The sequence below is a fragment of the Engystomops pustulosus genome, chromosome 6, assembly GCF_040894005.1.
Source record: "Engystomops pustulosus chromosome 6, aEngPut4.maternal, whole genome shotgun sequence".
Taxonomy (NCBI): Eukaryota; Metazoa; Chordata; class Amphibia; order Anura; family Leptodactylidae; genus Engystomops; species Engystomops pustulosus.
Genome location: NC_092416.1, coordinates 15,948,041 through 15,964,386, shown reverse-complemented (window position 1 = coordinate 15,964,386; position 16,346 = coordinate 15,948,041). Strand labels below are relative to the sequence as shown.

At 48.6% G+C, this 16,346-nt stretch overlaps 1 long non-coding RNA gene across 1 annotated transcript; it reads right to left on the bottom strand.

The window, feature by feature from the left end:
• Positions 1 to 6,547: 6,547 nt before the first annotated feature.
• LOC140065501 (uncharacterized) lies at positions 6,548 to 9,616 on the bottom strand. Its single transcript, XR_011847939.1, has 3 exons — positions 9,475 to 9,616; positions 8,652 to 8,792; positions 6,548 to 7,041 (listed from the first exon to the last, which is right to left on the bottom strand). It is a non-coding gene; the product is annotated as an uncharacterized lncRNA (long non-coding RNA).
• Between the last annotated feature and the right edge of the window lie 6,730 nt (positions 9,617 to 16,346).

The following is a 16,346-nucleotide window of genomic DNA, read 5'->3' as shown; positions in this document are numbered from 1 at the left end:
TATGTTAGTTGGAACTTGGGATGGAGCTGGCGCTCCGCTGCCAGGCGAGCTTTCACCAATCCAAGCCCCTGTCTCTCGGCTACGCCCCAAACAGCACTTCTAAGAACCTTTTGTATAAGATCAAGTGTAGTAGTGTTCTTATAAGTTTGGGTTATGGCGGGTGAGGGGAATGTAAACAGATGCGCAAGAAGCGCTGAAATAATATTGGTAAATGATAAAAGTTTGCCAGTATATTTTGTGGATTACACAGCAGGGTGGCGACAAAGTAAACAAGTTTGATGTGGAAACAACCCAAAATTCTGCCTGACACAGCTCGTTTGCTAAGGGGACGATGTATGGAGGCAGCTATATGGACGACTTTTGGAGGCAGCTATGGAGATGACGTGTGGAGGTAGAATTGGAGACAACGTGTGGAGGCAGCTAAAAAGACGACGTGTGGAGGCTGCTATGGAGACAATTTAATTTGGATAGTGCCTGTATGTGGCAGTCCAAAAAGTTTTCAAACCAGAGGAGCAGGTAGGTGGTCCTCCACAAAAATTAAATAGATTGAGTGCCTGTATGTGGCAGTCCAAAAAAGTTTTCAAACCAGAGGAGCAGGTAGGTGGTCCTCCACAAAAATTAAATAGATTGAGTGCCTGTATGTGGCAGTCCAAAAAAGTTTTTAAACCAGAGGAGCAGGTAGGTGGTCCTCCAGAAAAATTAAATAGATTGAGTGCCTGTATGTGGCAGTCCAAAAAAGTTTTCAAACCAGAGGAGCAGGTAGGTGGTCCTCCAGAAAAATTAAATAGATTGAGTGCCTGTATGTGGCAGTCCAAAATAGTTTTCAAACCAGAGGAGCAGGTAGGTGGTCCTCCAGAAAAATTAAATAGATTGAGTGCCTGTATGTGTCACTCCCAAAAATTGTTTAAAACAGAGGACCGGGTAGGTGGCCCTCCAGAAAAATAAAATACATAGAGTACTATAGCTAGAGCCAGTTGACCCTGGCAAAAAATAGCCAGTTTCCTCTGCTTTAGTGTACAAAGAGGAGGAGAAGGAGGAAAATGAGGAGGAGGAGTGCAAAAATTATTCAGGTTGAGCTTCCTTCACCTGGTGGAGAATGGAAATCCTGAGAAATCCAGGCTTTATTCATCTTGATAAGCGTCAGCCTGTCATCGCTGTCAGTCGACAGGCGTGTACGCTTATCGGTGATGATGCCACCAGCTGCACTGAAAACCCTCTCGGACAACACGCTAGCGGCAGGGCAGGCAAGAACCTCCAAGGCGTACAGCGCCAGTTAGTGCCCCATGTCCAGCTTTGAAAGGGAGCTGTGTGATCATTTAGGACAAAGGTATGGTCAGCTACATACTCCCTCACCATCTTTCTGTAAAGATCAGCCCTACTCTGCCGAGACTGGGGACAGGTGACAGTGTCTTGCTTGGGTGACATAAAACTGGCAAAGGCCTTGTAAAGCGTACCCCTGCCAGTGCTGGACAAGCTGCCTGCTCGCCTACTCTCCCTCGCTACTTGTCCCGCAGAAGTACGCCCTCTGCCGCTAGCGCTGTCAGAAGGGAAATACTGTTTCAGCTTGTGCACCAGGGCCTGCTGGTATTCATGCATTCTAACACTCCTTTCCTCTCCAGGGATGAGAGTGGAAAGATTTTGCTTGTACCGTGGGTCCAGGAGAGTGAATACCCAGTAATCGGTGCTGGAATAAATTCTTAGAACGCGAGGGTCACGGGATAGGCAGCCTAGCATGAAATCTGCCATATGCGCCAGAGTACCAACGCGCAAGAATTCACTCCCCTCACTGGCCTGACTCTCCATTTCCTCCTCCTCCAACTCCTCTTCTTCTGCCCATACACGCTGAACAGTGAAGGACTGAACAATGGTCCCCTCTTCTGTCGCGCCAACATTCTCCTCCTCTTCCTCCTCCACCTCCTCCACCTCCTCCGATATGCGCTGAGAAACAGACCTGAGGGTGCTTTGGCTATCAACAAGGGAATCTTCTTCCCCCGTCTCTTATGACGAGCGCAAAGCTTCCGACTTCATGCTGACCAGAGAGTTTTTCAACAGGCCAAGCAGCGGGATGGTGAGGCTGATGATGGCGGCATCGCCACTGACCCTCTGTGTTGACTCCTCAAAGTTACTCAGCACCTGACAGATATCAGACATCCACGTCCACTCCTCATTGTAGACTTGAGGAAGCTGACTGACCTGACTACCAGTTCTGGTGGAAGTCGACATCTGGCAGTCTACAATCGCTCTGCGCTGCTGGTAAACTCTGGATAACATGGTTAATGTTGAATTCCACCGCGTGGGCACGTCGCACAACATTCGGTGAGCGGGCAGTTGGAGGCGGCGCTGCGCTGCCCTGAGAGTGGCAGCATCTGTGCTGGACTTCCTGAAATGCGCACAGATGCGCCGCACCTTTGTGAGCAAATCAGACAGATTGGGGTATGTCTTGAGGAACCGCTGAACTATAAGATTTAACACATGGGTCAGGCATGGCACATGTGTCAGTCTGCCGAGTTGCAGAGCCACCACCAGGTTACGGCCGTTGTCACACACAACCATGCCTGGCTTCAGGTTCAGCGGTGCCAGCCACAGATCAGTCTGTGCCGTGATGCCCTGTAATAGCTCTTGGGCGGTGTGCCTTTTATCGCCTAGGCTCAGCAGTTTGAGCACCGCCTGCTGTTGCTTAGCGACGGCACTGCTGCTGTGCCTAGAGCTACCGACTGATGGCGCCATGCCCACGGATGGTAATTCAGAGGAGGAGGTGGAGGAGGGGTGGAAGGAGGAGGAGGTATAGTAGGCCTGAGAGACCTGGACCGAGGTAGGACCCGCAATCCTCGGCGTCGGCAGTATATGACCAGCCGCAGGGTCAGAATCGGTCCCAGCCTCCACCAAGTTAACCTAATGTGCCGTCAGCGATATATAGTGGCCCTGCCCGGCAGCACTCGTCCACGTGTCCATGGTCAGGTGGACCTTGTCAGAAACGGCGTTGGTCAGGGCACGGATGATGTTGTCTGACACGTGCTGGTGAAGGGCTGGGACGGCACATCGGGAAAAGTAGTGGCGGCTGGGGTCCGAATTCCGAGGGGCGGCCGCCGCCATGAGGTTGCTAAAGGCCTCGGTCTCTACCAGCCTATAGGGCAGCATCTCCAGGCTAAGTAATCTGGAGATGTGGACGTTGAGGGCTTGGGCGTGTGGCTGGGTTGCACTATACTTCCTTTTGCACTCCAGCGTCTGGGGTATGGAGAGCTGAACGCTGGTGGATGCTGTGGAGGATCGTGGAGGCGAAGATGGGGTTTTCGCACGGGAGGTGTTTGGGCCGGGGTCCTGGGCAGGGGGCTGCCTAGCAGATGACACAGGGGAAGGAGCAGTGGTGTGCCCGGCCGGAGGTGAACGGGCTTGGTGCCATTGAGTGGGGTGTTTAGCATTCATATGCCTGCGCATACTGGTGGTAGTTAAGCTAGTAGTGGTGGAACCCCTGCTGATCCTGGTTTGGCACAGGTTGCACACCACAGTCCGTCGGTCATCCGGTGTTTCTTTAAAGAACCTCCAGACTTCTGAAAATCTAGCCCTCGCCACGGGAGCTTGACTACGTGAAACATTTGGCGCTGATGCACCAGCTCTGGCCCTGCCTCTCCGTCTGGCCCCACTACTGCCTCTTCCAACCTGTTCTGGTATAAGACTCGCCTCCGTCTCAGAAGCACTGTGTTCACCCGGCCTATCAACCCAGCTTAGGTCTGTCACCTCATCATCCTCCGATCCCTCAGTCTGCTCCCCCCTCGGACTTCCTGCCCTGACAACAACTTCACCACTATCTGAGAACCATGTCTCCTCATTGTCCGACACCTCTTTACACACTTCTTCCACTACGTCAACAATGTCATCATCACCCACAGACTGCGACCGGTGGAAAACCTGGGCATCGGAAAAGAGCTCAGCAGCAACCGGACAAGTGGTTTGTGACTCTGGGAAGGGTCCAGAAAACAGTTCCTCAGAGTATGTCGGTTCAAATGCCAAATTTTCCTGGGAGGGGGCAGACTGGGGGGAAGGAGGCTGAGGTGGAGGAGCTGGAGGAGTGCTGATTTCGGTGACATGGGTGGACTGCGTGGAAGACTGACTGGTGGACAAATGGCTAGAAGCATTTTCCACAATCCATGACATCACCTCTTCGCACTGTTCTGGCCTCAACAGTGCTCTACCACGAGTCCCAGTAACTTGAGACATGAACCTAGGGAGTATAGCTCTGCGGCGTTCCCCTGCTCCCTCATCAGCAGGTGGTGTCTCACCCCGCCCAGGACCACGGCCTCTGACCCCTGCAGTAGTTGGACGCCCACGTCCACGCCCTCGTCCTCTACCCCTAGCCCTTAGGTTAAACATTTTCAAAATTAAAGTGTAAACCTATTGCTATGGCTAGTTTCTAACCTACACTGACAGCACACAACTGGATTTTGTGCTGTGCCTGATGACTTTGAGTTATTAAAAAAAATAAACGTAAAAAAAAAAAAAAAAAGAGTAGACTGTGCCTAATTCAAATCAAACCCCTAATAAATTGTCCCACTTCGGTTTTTAAGGTGGATATGTGTGTCACTAAGAGCTAAACACAACGGTCGCATGTCTCCCTGCAAATTCCTCACAATATGGTACTGGCTGCACTACTAGTGCCAGCAAGGCCAGCCACAAGCAAATCAACAAAATATAAAATATATAACGCTATTGTAGGCCTAAGTAAGCTGTTTGGATTCTCCTATGGCTATTTTCTAGCCTACACTGAAAGCACACTGCTATGCCAGATGACTTTGAGTTATAAAAGTAAATAAACGTAAAAAAAAAAATGAGCAGACTGTGCCTAATTCAAATCAAACCCCTAATAAATTGTTCCACTTCGGTGTTTGAGGTGGATATGTGTGTCACTAAGAGCTAAACACAACGGTCGCAAGTCTCCCTGCAAATTCCTCACAATATGGTACTAGCTGCACTACTAGTGCCAGCAAGCCCAGCCACAAGCAAACAAACAAACAAAAAAATATATAACGCTATTGTAGCTCTAACATGGGCTGTTGGGTTCTTGTAGAATCACTCCTGCCTAACAGTAAGCTAATATAACACCCTAACGCTATCCCTGCAGCAACAGCAGCTCTCTCCCTCGGCATCCAGACAGAGAATGATCCGAGTAGCGCGGGCAGGGGCTAGTCTATTCCAGGGTCACCTGATCTGGCCAGCCAACCACTGCTATCGACGTGTAAGTGTACCACGTCATGCTGGGTGGAGTGCAGAGTCTCCTGGCTCGTGATTGGCCTTGTTTCTGGCCGCCAAAAATCAAAACGGCGGGAGATGCCATTTTCTCGAGCTGGCGAAATACTCGTCCGAGCAACGAGCAGTTTCGAGTACGCTAATGCTCGAACGAGTGTGTTCGCTCATCTCTAGCTGTGTTCCCATATTCTGACATCCATACCTTTCCATATTTCTGTGTACAGGTCTGAGTAGGGATGAGCTGACGCTTGGATATTGCTATCATTCTGGGGACTTTACAAACTGTGAAAAATTGTGAAAACTGACTTTATTTCTTTTACAATGTTCCCTGTATGGGAGAATTATTTATATATGTCAATAGAATGGGCGATGGGACACAGGGACAACTAACATGCTTATGATTATAGGGAGCACAACTTTGGGTCTCTCATGTGGTGCTTTAACATTTGTGCAGAGTAACGTGAAGTACATTTATGTGTTACCTTATCTCTCCTACATCTGCTTCCAGATTTCCCCCTCTCCCCCCATACTCATTCACCTAGCCCCTCTCTTGTTTTCCTCAATTTTTTTTTCAGTTACCTGCTTTGTGTCCTCCTCCTCTTCATCCCCTTCTCATGCTCCCCATCATTCACTGAGCCTCCCTCATGTTTTCCTCTCCCTTATGCCCCCCTGTGCCCCCCTTCTTTCAGTGAGCCCCTTCCCCCTTCATTCACTGAGCCCCGTTCCCCCTTCTTTCATTCAGTGAACCCCACCTTTGTGCTCCCCCTTCATTCACTGAGCCCCCACTCCTTGTGTCCCCCTTCATTCAGTGAGCCCCCACTCCTTGTTTCCCCATTCATTCAGTGAGCCCCGCCTCCTTGTGTTCCCCTTCATTCAATGAGCCCCCCTTGTGCAGGAGGTCGATTGAATTCTGTCTCATTACCTTCTTGAAAGTACAGTTGTGGGACTGACCCCCCCCCCCCCCTATCTGCCAAAAATACCCATCAACCAAGTCTACTTTTGGAACTTCTATTGCCTTGGATTGTGATCACCACTCCACCCAACAGACCTGAGGTCTCTACATAGGTGCAGATCCCAGACATTTCAGGTTGCTTTAAACTCTTTGGGCACATTTACTGGGGGAGAGAGGGTCTTGTTAAAAGTGTTTCATAGTTTTTATTGAAGACTGTGATATTGATAGAAGCAGAGATGACCTGATAAGACAATGTTCGAGTACAGTATTTATTCACAGGACATTAAATTGATTATACAGATGGTCCCCTACTTAAGAACACCCGACTTACAGATGACCCCTAGTTACAAACGGACCTCTGAATGTTGGTAATTTACTGTACTTTAGCCTTAGCCTACAATAATCAGCTATAACAGTTATCACAGGTGTCTGTAATGAAGCTTTATTGTTAATCCTGGTTCTTATGACAACCCAACTTTTCTGTCTTTTTTTCTGTTTGGAGTTACAATTATAAAATATACAGTTCCGACTTTTATTCAAATTCAACTTAAGAACAAACCTACAGAACCCATCCCGGGGACTGCCTGTACATGAAACAATCAGTAAAAGATCTGACAATGTCTTGGGCCTTAGCTTTCGACAGATGGTCTTGTGCAGCTTTTAGAAGAGACATCTCAGCAGTAGCAGATTTAGGATGACCGCCCGTACACTTGTGGCACCACTGGTGCACTCAAACGTAATTTCGTCAGTAAATCTTTCAATGTCGTTAGTGTAGGAGAAGTTTCCGATATCACAGTAGCTCTGTGTTGCGCACGCCCAAACGGCTGAGGTAGATGAATGTCCTCGTGCTGCAAAAAATTTCATGGAAAGTTAGTCTATAAAGTACTGCTTTCAATTGTCTTTGAGCTATGATCTGTACTGTGAAGAGATCTCCAAAAGCAGTGTTATGTCTCCCATGAAGGTACTGCCATAGGTCCTCAGTACCAAGTAGCTGTACCATAAGTGCTCATTTTTTAATCTTCCCAGAACCTCATGACCAGAGGTGAGCAGACGCTTTCAGGTTTGGGTTCAACGAGTTTGGTTGAATCTGAACCTGAAATTACACAAATGCTCAACGCCACCGCTAACACCTGTGATCGGGTCTGGCACTGATCATGGGTGCTATCCTTTGAATGCTGCTGGCAGAGCCTTAGTCCTTTTCCTTAGGATTGTCCCTCACATGATGTCATCAGTGGTGGAGCACACCTTTCCAGCAGCACTTAAAGAGAACCTACGACCCCGATTCTACCTATAAAGGTAGAAGGGGTGGTAGGTGGATGGATGGGACGTGAGGATAGCCCTTTTTTGGGCTAATCCTCACGTCCCGGGTGTCTTTTACAAAACTTTATTACATCTATATGCAAATTTTTTTATGCGGCTACTGGGGCGTGGAGTAGCCGGACATTAGGCTACTAGTCGCGGCTACTCCACGCCCCAGTAGCCGCGTTACTCCGCCTACCAGGAAATCTTCAGCTCGCAGCTCCTGGTAGCTGCGCGCCCTCGTCCGGGTCCCCTGCGTTCTGCGCCTGGTAGGCGGAGTAACGCGGCTACTGGGGCGTGGAGTAGCCGCGACTAGTAGCCTAATGTCCGGCTACTCCACGCCCCAGTAGCCGCATAAAAAAATTTGCATATAGATGTAATAAAGTTTTGTAAAAGACACCCGGGACGTGAGGATTAGCCCAAAAAAGGGCTATCCTCACGTCCCATCCATCCACCTACCACCCCTTCTACCTTTATAGGTAGAATCGGGGTCGTAGGTTCCCTTTAAATACATAAATTAACTCACTATTAATAAATGTGGGTCATAGTTTGTAATACAACATAAATTAAAAGCCAGCAGAGCCAAGAGGTGCTCCGGTGATGCGTAGGCTGGAGCACCTGTTGCTCATTAGCATAATTTTATAAACTTGTTTTTATAACATTTTTGCCATCCCAGGAAATAATTAAAATGGTGCCATCTTCTGGAAGAGATGACTAGCATGTGAGTTATGTCTACCTTCAGTAAATCTAAAAAATAAACTGTCTGGTCAATTTGGGTCACTAAACCAACTACAGCTTCTTATGGACCCTTGGTTTTGTATCCCAAATCTCCCTATATGAGATCTGACCGACGGTGTAATAAGAATCAATCTGAGATCATAAAAAGCAAATACTCAGCCCCAATAAGGGGCTCAGGGTTATATCACCAGAGGTAGTTTCCTCATCCAGAGACATGTAAGTGTGGCCTACCGGCGATGATTCTGTTGGTAGATTTCCCATGTTAGTTCACCTTGTATTTTGGTAACACTTATTACTTCAGGTATTTATTCCACAATTCCCTCAAATATTTGCTTAGTATAATAAGATTATGTTTGTGAAGCTGATATTATATATGAGGAAGAATCAGTCCTGGTATAAATAAAGTAAGACATATTCTTACCTGTTACTTCTGATGCAGTATAAAGACACCGATCCTCACTTCCTGTGCACTCTATAGTTTGTGGAGAGTCACATTTTGGGGAGCCAATACTCTCACAGGATGGACAGAACAATCCATTGGGTACATTGTTTCTGGGCATCACTATAATAAGAAGAGAGTGGTGAATGTATATTACCTGGATTGAATAAAGTGTAACGTACAAAACATATGTTGTAGACTATTAGTCATGCTCCAATAACCACCACCGGCACGAATAAACCAATGGATGACAATGAAATACGGGATTGTGTCAAATCCTTCCAAGCAAAGAATACCCCAGACTTATAGGGGCACATACCCGGTCCAGTTGCAATCCAGTGGCGCGTTCTCCGACAAGGATTCGGGTCTGCCGGGATTCACTAAGGTCATGCGCCCAATATCCAGCAGGTGTCGCTGCTGTGCCAGAGGTCCACCGGAGTTCACCTGCTTCTCCTCGGTGCATGTAAGTGCTGATCTTGCGACACAAATTCTTTTTTAAATTCTGTGGTTTTTCCGAATCAGTCAGGTTGTCCGACGGCCACGCTCCCCGATTTCTGTTGCGTGGAACCGGCGCCAATGCGCCAAAATCTTATCACGTGCGCTAAAATCCCGGGGGAATTCGGCGCAAATCAGAAATTGTTGTGCGGGATTCGGAACCCTTAGTAAATGAGCCTCATTGTTATGGGTCCAATGTATTTATGAGATAAATGTTACGCCCCATGTAACCCCACAATACTTTGTATATTGAGTATCGGGTGACACATATAGTCAGTGCAACATCTTCCACTGAAAGTGGCCAACTTACAGATAGGAATCGAAGGTGTGCAGTAATCGGTGGAACAACACGTGGTGGCTAGCCTGACCTTTGTTTGATTGTAGGCAATACTTCCATGGAAGTTACATTTACGGTGAAAAGAGCATCCCCTGGTGATCACCTGAGAAGTTGTGTCACCTGCAAAAGGTCATGAAGGTACAATGTGTAAGCTGCATTATGGGGGTGCTCTTACCAAGGCAACCCCATATTATGCTGAACCTGGCTGATCACATTAGGCAAGGCTTCCCTAAACTGTACCAGTTACTTGCATACACAGGCCGCCATCTTGAGGAATAATACTATATGTGCCCGTTCAATTACTTGTATAATGAATTAAACCTCATACCCCCTACTCTCTGTAGACTACATTGTTTACTTTCCCGAGTTCTGCTCTACAGTAAGTAGGATAACTGAGCTTCTGTATCTCACACATACTCTTATATTAAATCTAGTTTTGGGGTGATGTAGTGTACCCAGTATTTTATTGTGTTTCTGCCATCGTCCTATAAACCAAATTTTTAGGTTAGAAGAAGATATTGAGAGGAGAGGGTTTGTATGCAAGAACTGAGAATGGTTCTTTCTCTGTTAAATATTGTCTGATCCTTGGGGTCCTGTCTATTTCCATTTGCTAGAGGGCCTTTCTGTCCTAAAAGTATTCCCGACTAGTGATTAGCCGATTTGTGGAAGTTTGATGAGTTTGGTGGAAATTTGGATTAAGGTTTGGTTGGGTACCAGGGAAGACCAGGGAATTCCATTCATACAAGATATGCATGAGAGACCATAACCTGAAAATATATAAAGGGACACTTACCGGAGGAGAAAGGGCCAGACACAACAAAATGCAGAATACTGTACATTGAAAATTGCACTATAGGAGACCTTCACCTAGTACATAGATGTAATGTGTCAATTCATATCAGCATCTTTTTGAAATTTTGGAAGAAGCTGAAGTTTTTGAAAGGAATTCTACTAGAGATGAGCGAACATACTCGTCCGAGCTTGATGCTCGATCGAGCATTAGCGTACTCGTAACTGCTCGTTGCTCGGACGAGTATTTCGCCCGCTCGAGAAAATGGCAGCTCCCGCCGTTTTGCTTTTTGGCGGCCAGAAACAGAGCCAATCACAAGCCAGGAGACTCTGCACTCCACCCAGCATGACGTGGTACCCTTACACGTCGATAGCAGTGGTTGGCTGGCCAGATCAGGTGACCCTGGGATAGACTAGCCGCTGCCCGCGCTGCTCGGATCATTCTCTGTCTGGATGCCGCTAGGGAGAGAGCTGCTGCTGGTCAGGGAAAGCGTTAGGGTGTTCTATTAGCTTACTGTTAGGCAGGAGTGATTCTACAAGAACCCAACAGCCCTTCTTAGGGCTACAATAACGTTCTACTTTTTTTTTTTATTTGCTTGTGGCTGGGCTTGCTGGCTCTAGTAGTGCAGCTAGTACCATATTGTGAGGAATTAGCAGGGGGACTTGCTACCGTTGTGTTTAGCTCTTAGTGACACACATATCCACCTCAAACACCAAAGTGGGAAAATTTATTAGGGGTTTGTTTTCAATTAGGCAAAGTCTGGCAGTTTCTTTTTATTTTACGTTTATTTCATCTATTTCAGCGTCATCTCATCTGGCATAGTAGTGTGCTTTAATACTTGGCTAGAAAATAGCCATAGGAGAATCCAAACGGCTTACTTACGCCTTCAGTAGCGTTATATATATTTGATTTCTGGTTGATCTGCTGGGGGCTGTCATTGCTGCAGTGCATCTACTAGCAAATTGTGAGCAATTAGGAGTGAGACTTGCGACCACTGTGTTTTGCGCTTAGTGACGCACATATCCATCGCAAAGACCGAAGTGGGAAAATTTATTAGGGCCCGGGGTTGGATTTCAATTAGGCACAGTCTGCCATTTCCCTTTTTATTTTACGTTTATTTTTTTCATAACTCAGCGTCATCTCATCTGGCATAGTAGTGTGCTTTAATACTTGGCTAGAAAATAGCCATAGGAGAATCCAAACGGCTTACTTACGCCTTCAGTAGCGTTATATATATTTGATTTCTGGTTGATCTGCTGGGGGCTGTCATTGCTGCAGTGCATCTACTAGCAAATTGTGAGCAATTAGGAGTGAGACTTGCGACCACTGTGTTTTGCGCTTAGTGACGCACATATCCATCGCAAAGACCGAAGTGGGAAAATTTATTAGGGCCCGGGGTTGGATTTCAATTAGGCACAGTCTGCCATTTCCTTTTTTATTTTACGTTTATTTTTTTAATAACTCAGCATAGCAGTGTGCTTTCATACTTGGCTAGAAAATAGCCATAGCAATAGGATAGCATCGTTTGGTTTTAAAAACTAAAAAACACACACAAAAAAAAAAAAGCACAAAAAAAAGTTAAAAAAAAAATTAAAGTTATACCTCTCATTTTCAAAATGTTTAACCCGAGGGCTAGGGGTAGAGGACGAGGGCGGGGACGTGGGCGTCCAACTTCTGCAGGGGTCAGAGGCCGTGGTCCTGGGCGGGGTGAGACACCACCTGCTTATGAGGGAGCAGGGGAACGCCGCAGAGCTACACTCCCTAGGTTCATGTCTGAAGTTACTGGGACTCGTGGTAGAGCACTGTTGAGGCCAGAACAGTGCGAACAGGTGATGTCGTGGATTGCCGACAATGCTTCGAGCAATTTGTCCACCAGTCAGTCTTCCACGCAGTCCACCCATGTCACCGAAATCGGCACTCCTCCAGCTCCTGCCCTCAGCCTCCTCCCCCCCAGTCTGCCCCCTCCCAGCAAAATTTGCCATTTGAACCGGCATACTCTGAGGAACTGTTTTCTGGACCCTTCCCACAGTCACAAACCACTTGTCCGGTTGCTGATGAGCAATTTTCCGATGCCCAGGTTTTCCACCAGTCGCAGTCTGTGGGTGATGATGACCTTGTTGACGTACTGGAAGAAGTGTGTAAAGAGGTGTCCGACGATGAGGAGACACGGTTGTCAGACAGTGGGGAAGTTGTTGTCAGGGCAGGAAGTCAGAGGGGGGAGCAGACTGAGGGATCGGAGGATGATGAGGTGACAGACCCAAGCTGGGTTGAGAGGCCGGGTGGACACAGTGCTTCTGAGACGGAGGAGAGTCCTCGACCAGAACAGGTTGAAAGAGGCAGTGGTGGGGCCAGACGGAGAGGCAGGGCCAGAGCTGGTGCATCAGCGCCAAATGTGTCAACTAGTGAAGCTCCCGTGGCGAGGGCTCCTGCGGCGAGGGCTAGATTTTCAGAAGTCTGGAGGTTCTTTAAGGAAACACCGGATGACCGACGGACTGTGGTGTGCCACATTTGCCAAACCAGGATCAGCAGGGGTTCCACCACTAATAGCTTAACTACCACCAGTATGCGCAGGCATATGAATGCTAAACACCCGAATCAGTGGCACCAAGCCCGTTCACCTCCGGCCGTGCACACCACTGCTCCTTCCCCTGTGTCAGCTGATAGTCAGCCCCCTGCCCAGGACCCTGCCACAAAAACCCCATCGTCGCCTCCACGATCCTCCACAGCATCCACCAGCGTCCAGCTCTCCATACCCCAGACGCTGGAGCGGAAACGCAAATATAGTGCAACCCACCCGCACGCCCAAGCCCTTAATGTGCACATCTCCAGATTGCTAAGCCTGGAGATGCTGCCCTATAGGCTAGTAGAGACCGAGGCCTTTCGCAGCCTCATGGCGGCGGCCGCCCCTCGGTATTCGGTCCCCAGCCGCCACTACTTTTCCCGATGTGTCGTCCCAGCCCTGCACCAGCACGTGTCAGACAACATAATCCGTGCCCTGACCAACGCCGTTTCTGACAAGGTCCACCTGACCACGGACACGTGGACGAGTGCTGCCGGGCAGGGCCACTATATATCGCTGATGGCACATTGGGTTAACTTGGTGGAGGCTGGGACCGAGTCTGACCCTGCGGCTGGTCATATACTGCCGACACCGAGGATTGCGGGGCCTACCTCGGTCCAGGTCTTTCAGGCCTACTATGCCTCCTCCTCCTCCCACCCCTCCTCCACCTCCTCCTCCGAACTACCATCCGTGGGCATGGCGCCATCAGTCGCTAGCTCTAGGCACAGCAGCAGTGCCGTCGCTAAGCGACAGCAGGCGGTGCTCAAACTGCTGAGCCTAGGCGATAAAAGGCACACCGCCCAAGAACTATTACAGGGCATCACGGCGCAGACTGATCTGTGGCTGGCACCGCTGAACCTGAAGCCAGGCATGGTTGTGTGTGACAACGGCCGTAACCTGGTGGCGGCTCTGCAACTCGGCAGACTGACACATGTGCCATGCCTGGCCCATGTGTTAAATCTGATAGTTCAGCGTTTCCTCAAGACATACCCCAATCTGTCTGATTTGCTCACGAAGGTGCGCCGCATCTGTGCGCATTTCAGGAAGTCCAGCACAGATGCTGCCACTCTCAGGGCAGCGCAGCGCCGCCTCCAACTGCCCGCTCACCGACTGTTGTGCGACGTACCCACGAGGTGGAATTCAACACTGACCATGTTATCCAGAGTTTACCAGCAGCGCCGAGCGATTGTAGACTGCCAGATGTCAACTTCCACCCGAACTGGTAGTCAGGTCAGTCAGCTTCCTCAAGTCTACAATGAGGAGTGGACGTGGATGTCTGATATCTGTCAGGTGCTGAGTAACTTTGAGGAGTCAACACAGATGGTCAGTGGCGATGCCGCCATCATCAGCCTCACCATCCCGCTGCTTGGCCTGTTGAAAAACTCTCTGGTCAGCATGAAGTCGGAAGCTTTGCGCTCCTCACAAGAGACGGGGGAAGAAGATTCCCTTGTTGATAGCCAAAGCACCCTTAGGTCTGTTTCTCAGCGCATATCGGAGGAGGTGGAGGAGGATGAGGAGGAGAATGTTGGCGAGACACAAGAGGGGACCATTGTTGAGTCCTCCACTGTTCAGCGTGTATGGGCAGAGGATTTGGAGGAGTTGGAGGAGGAGGAAATGGACAGTCAGGCCAGTGAGGGGAGTGAATTCTTACGCGTTGGTACTCTGGCGCATATGGCAGATTTCATGCTAGGCTGCCTATCCCGTGACCCTCGCGTTCAAAGAATTTATTCCAGCACCGATTACTGGGTGTTCACTCTCCTGGACCCACGGTACAAGCAAAATCTTTCCACTCTCATCCCTGGAGAGGAAAGGAGTGTGAGAATGCATGAATACCAGCAGGCCCTGGTGCACAAGCTGAAACAGTATTTCCCTTCTGACAGCGCTAGCGGCAGAGTGCGTAGTTCTGCGGGACAAGTAGCGAGGGAGAGTAGGCAAGCAGGCAGCTTGTCCAGCACTGGCAAGGGTACGCTTTACAAGGCTTTTGCCAGATTTATGTCACCCCAGCAAGACACTGTCACCTGTCCCCAGTCTCGGCAGAGTAGGGCTGATCTTTACAGAAAGATGGTGAGGGAGTACGTAGCTGACCATACCATCGTCCTAAATGATCACACAGCTCCCTACAACTACTGGGTTTCAAAGCTGGACATGTGGCACGAACTGGCGCTGTACGCCTTGGAGGTTCTTGCCTGCCCTGCCGCTAGCGTCTTGTCCGAGCGGGTTTTCAGTGCAGCTGGTGGCATCATCACCGATAAGCGTACACGCCTGTCGACTGACAGCGCTGACAGGCTGACGCTTATTAAGATGAATAAAGCCTGGATTTCTCCTAATTTCCAATCTCCACCAGGTGAAGGAAGCTCAACCTGAATAATTTATCCACTCCTCCTCCTCCTCATTTTCCTCCTTCTCCTCCTCTTTGTACAGTAAAGCAGAGGAAACTGGCTATTTTTTGACAGGGCCCACTGGCTCTAGCTATAGTACTTTATGCATTTAATTTTTATGGAGGGCCACCGACCCGGTCCTCTGTTTTAAACAATTTTTGGGAGTGCCACATACAGGCACTCAATCTATTCAATTTTTCTGGAGGGCCACCTACCTGCTCCTCTGGTTTGAAAACTTTTTTGGACTGCCACATACAGGCACTCAATCTATTCCATTTTTCTGGAGGGCCACCTACCTGCTCCTCTGGTTTGAAAACTTTTTTGGACTGCCACATACAGGCACTCAATCTATTCCATTTTTCTGGAGGGCCACCTACCTGCTCCTCTGGTTTGAAAACTTTTTTGGACTGCCACATACAGGCACTCAATCTATTCCATTTTTATGGAGGGCCACCTACCTGCTCCTCTGGTTTGAAAACTTTTTTGGACTGCCACATACAGGCACTCAATCTATTCAATTTTTCTGGAGGGCCACCTACCTGCTCCTCTGGTTTGAAAACTTTTTTGGACTGCCACATACAGGCACTATCCAAATTGAATTGTCTCCATAGCAGCCTCCACACGTTGTCTCCATTGCTACCTCCAAAAGTCGTCCATATAGCTGCCTCCATACATCGTCCCTTTATCAAACGAGGTGTGTCAGGCCGAAATTTGGGTTGTTTTCATGGATTCCACATCAAAGTTGTTAACTTTGTCGCCACCCTGCTGTGTTATCCACAAAATACACTGGCAAACTTTTACCATTTACGGATATTATTTCAGCGCTTCTTGCGCATCTGTTTACATTCCCCTCACCCGCCATATCCTAAACTTATAAGAACGCTACTACACTTGATCTTATACAAAAGGTTCTTAGAAGTGCTGTTTGGGGAGTAGCCTAGAGACAAGGCTTGGATTGGCGAAAGCTCGCCTGGCAGCGGAGCGCCAGCTCCATGCCAAGAACCAACTAACATAGTTTTAACTGCAGCACCTTTAATCTACTACTAGTTCACTGCCTCCATACATGGCCGCCTTATCAAACGTGCTGTGTCAGGCAGAATTTTGGGTTGTTTTCATG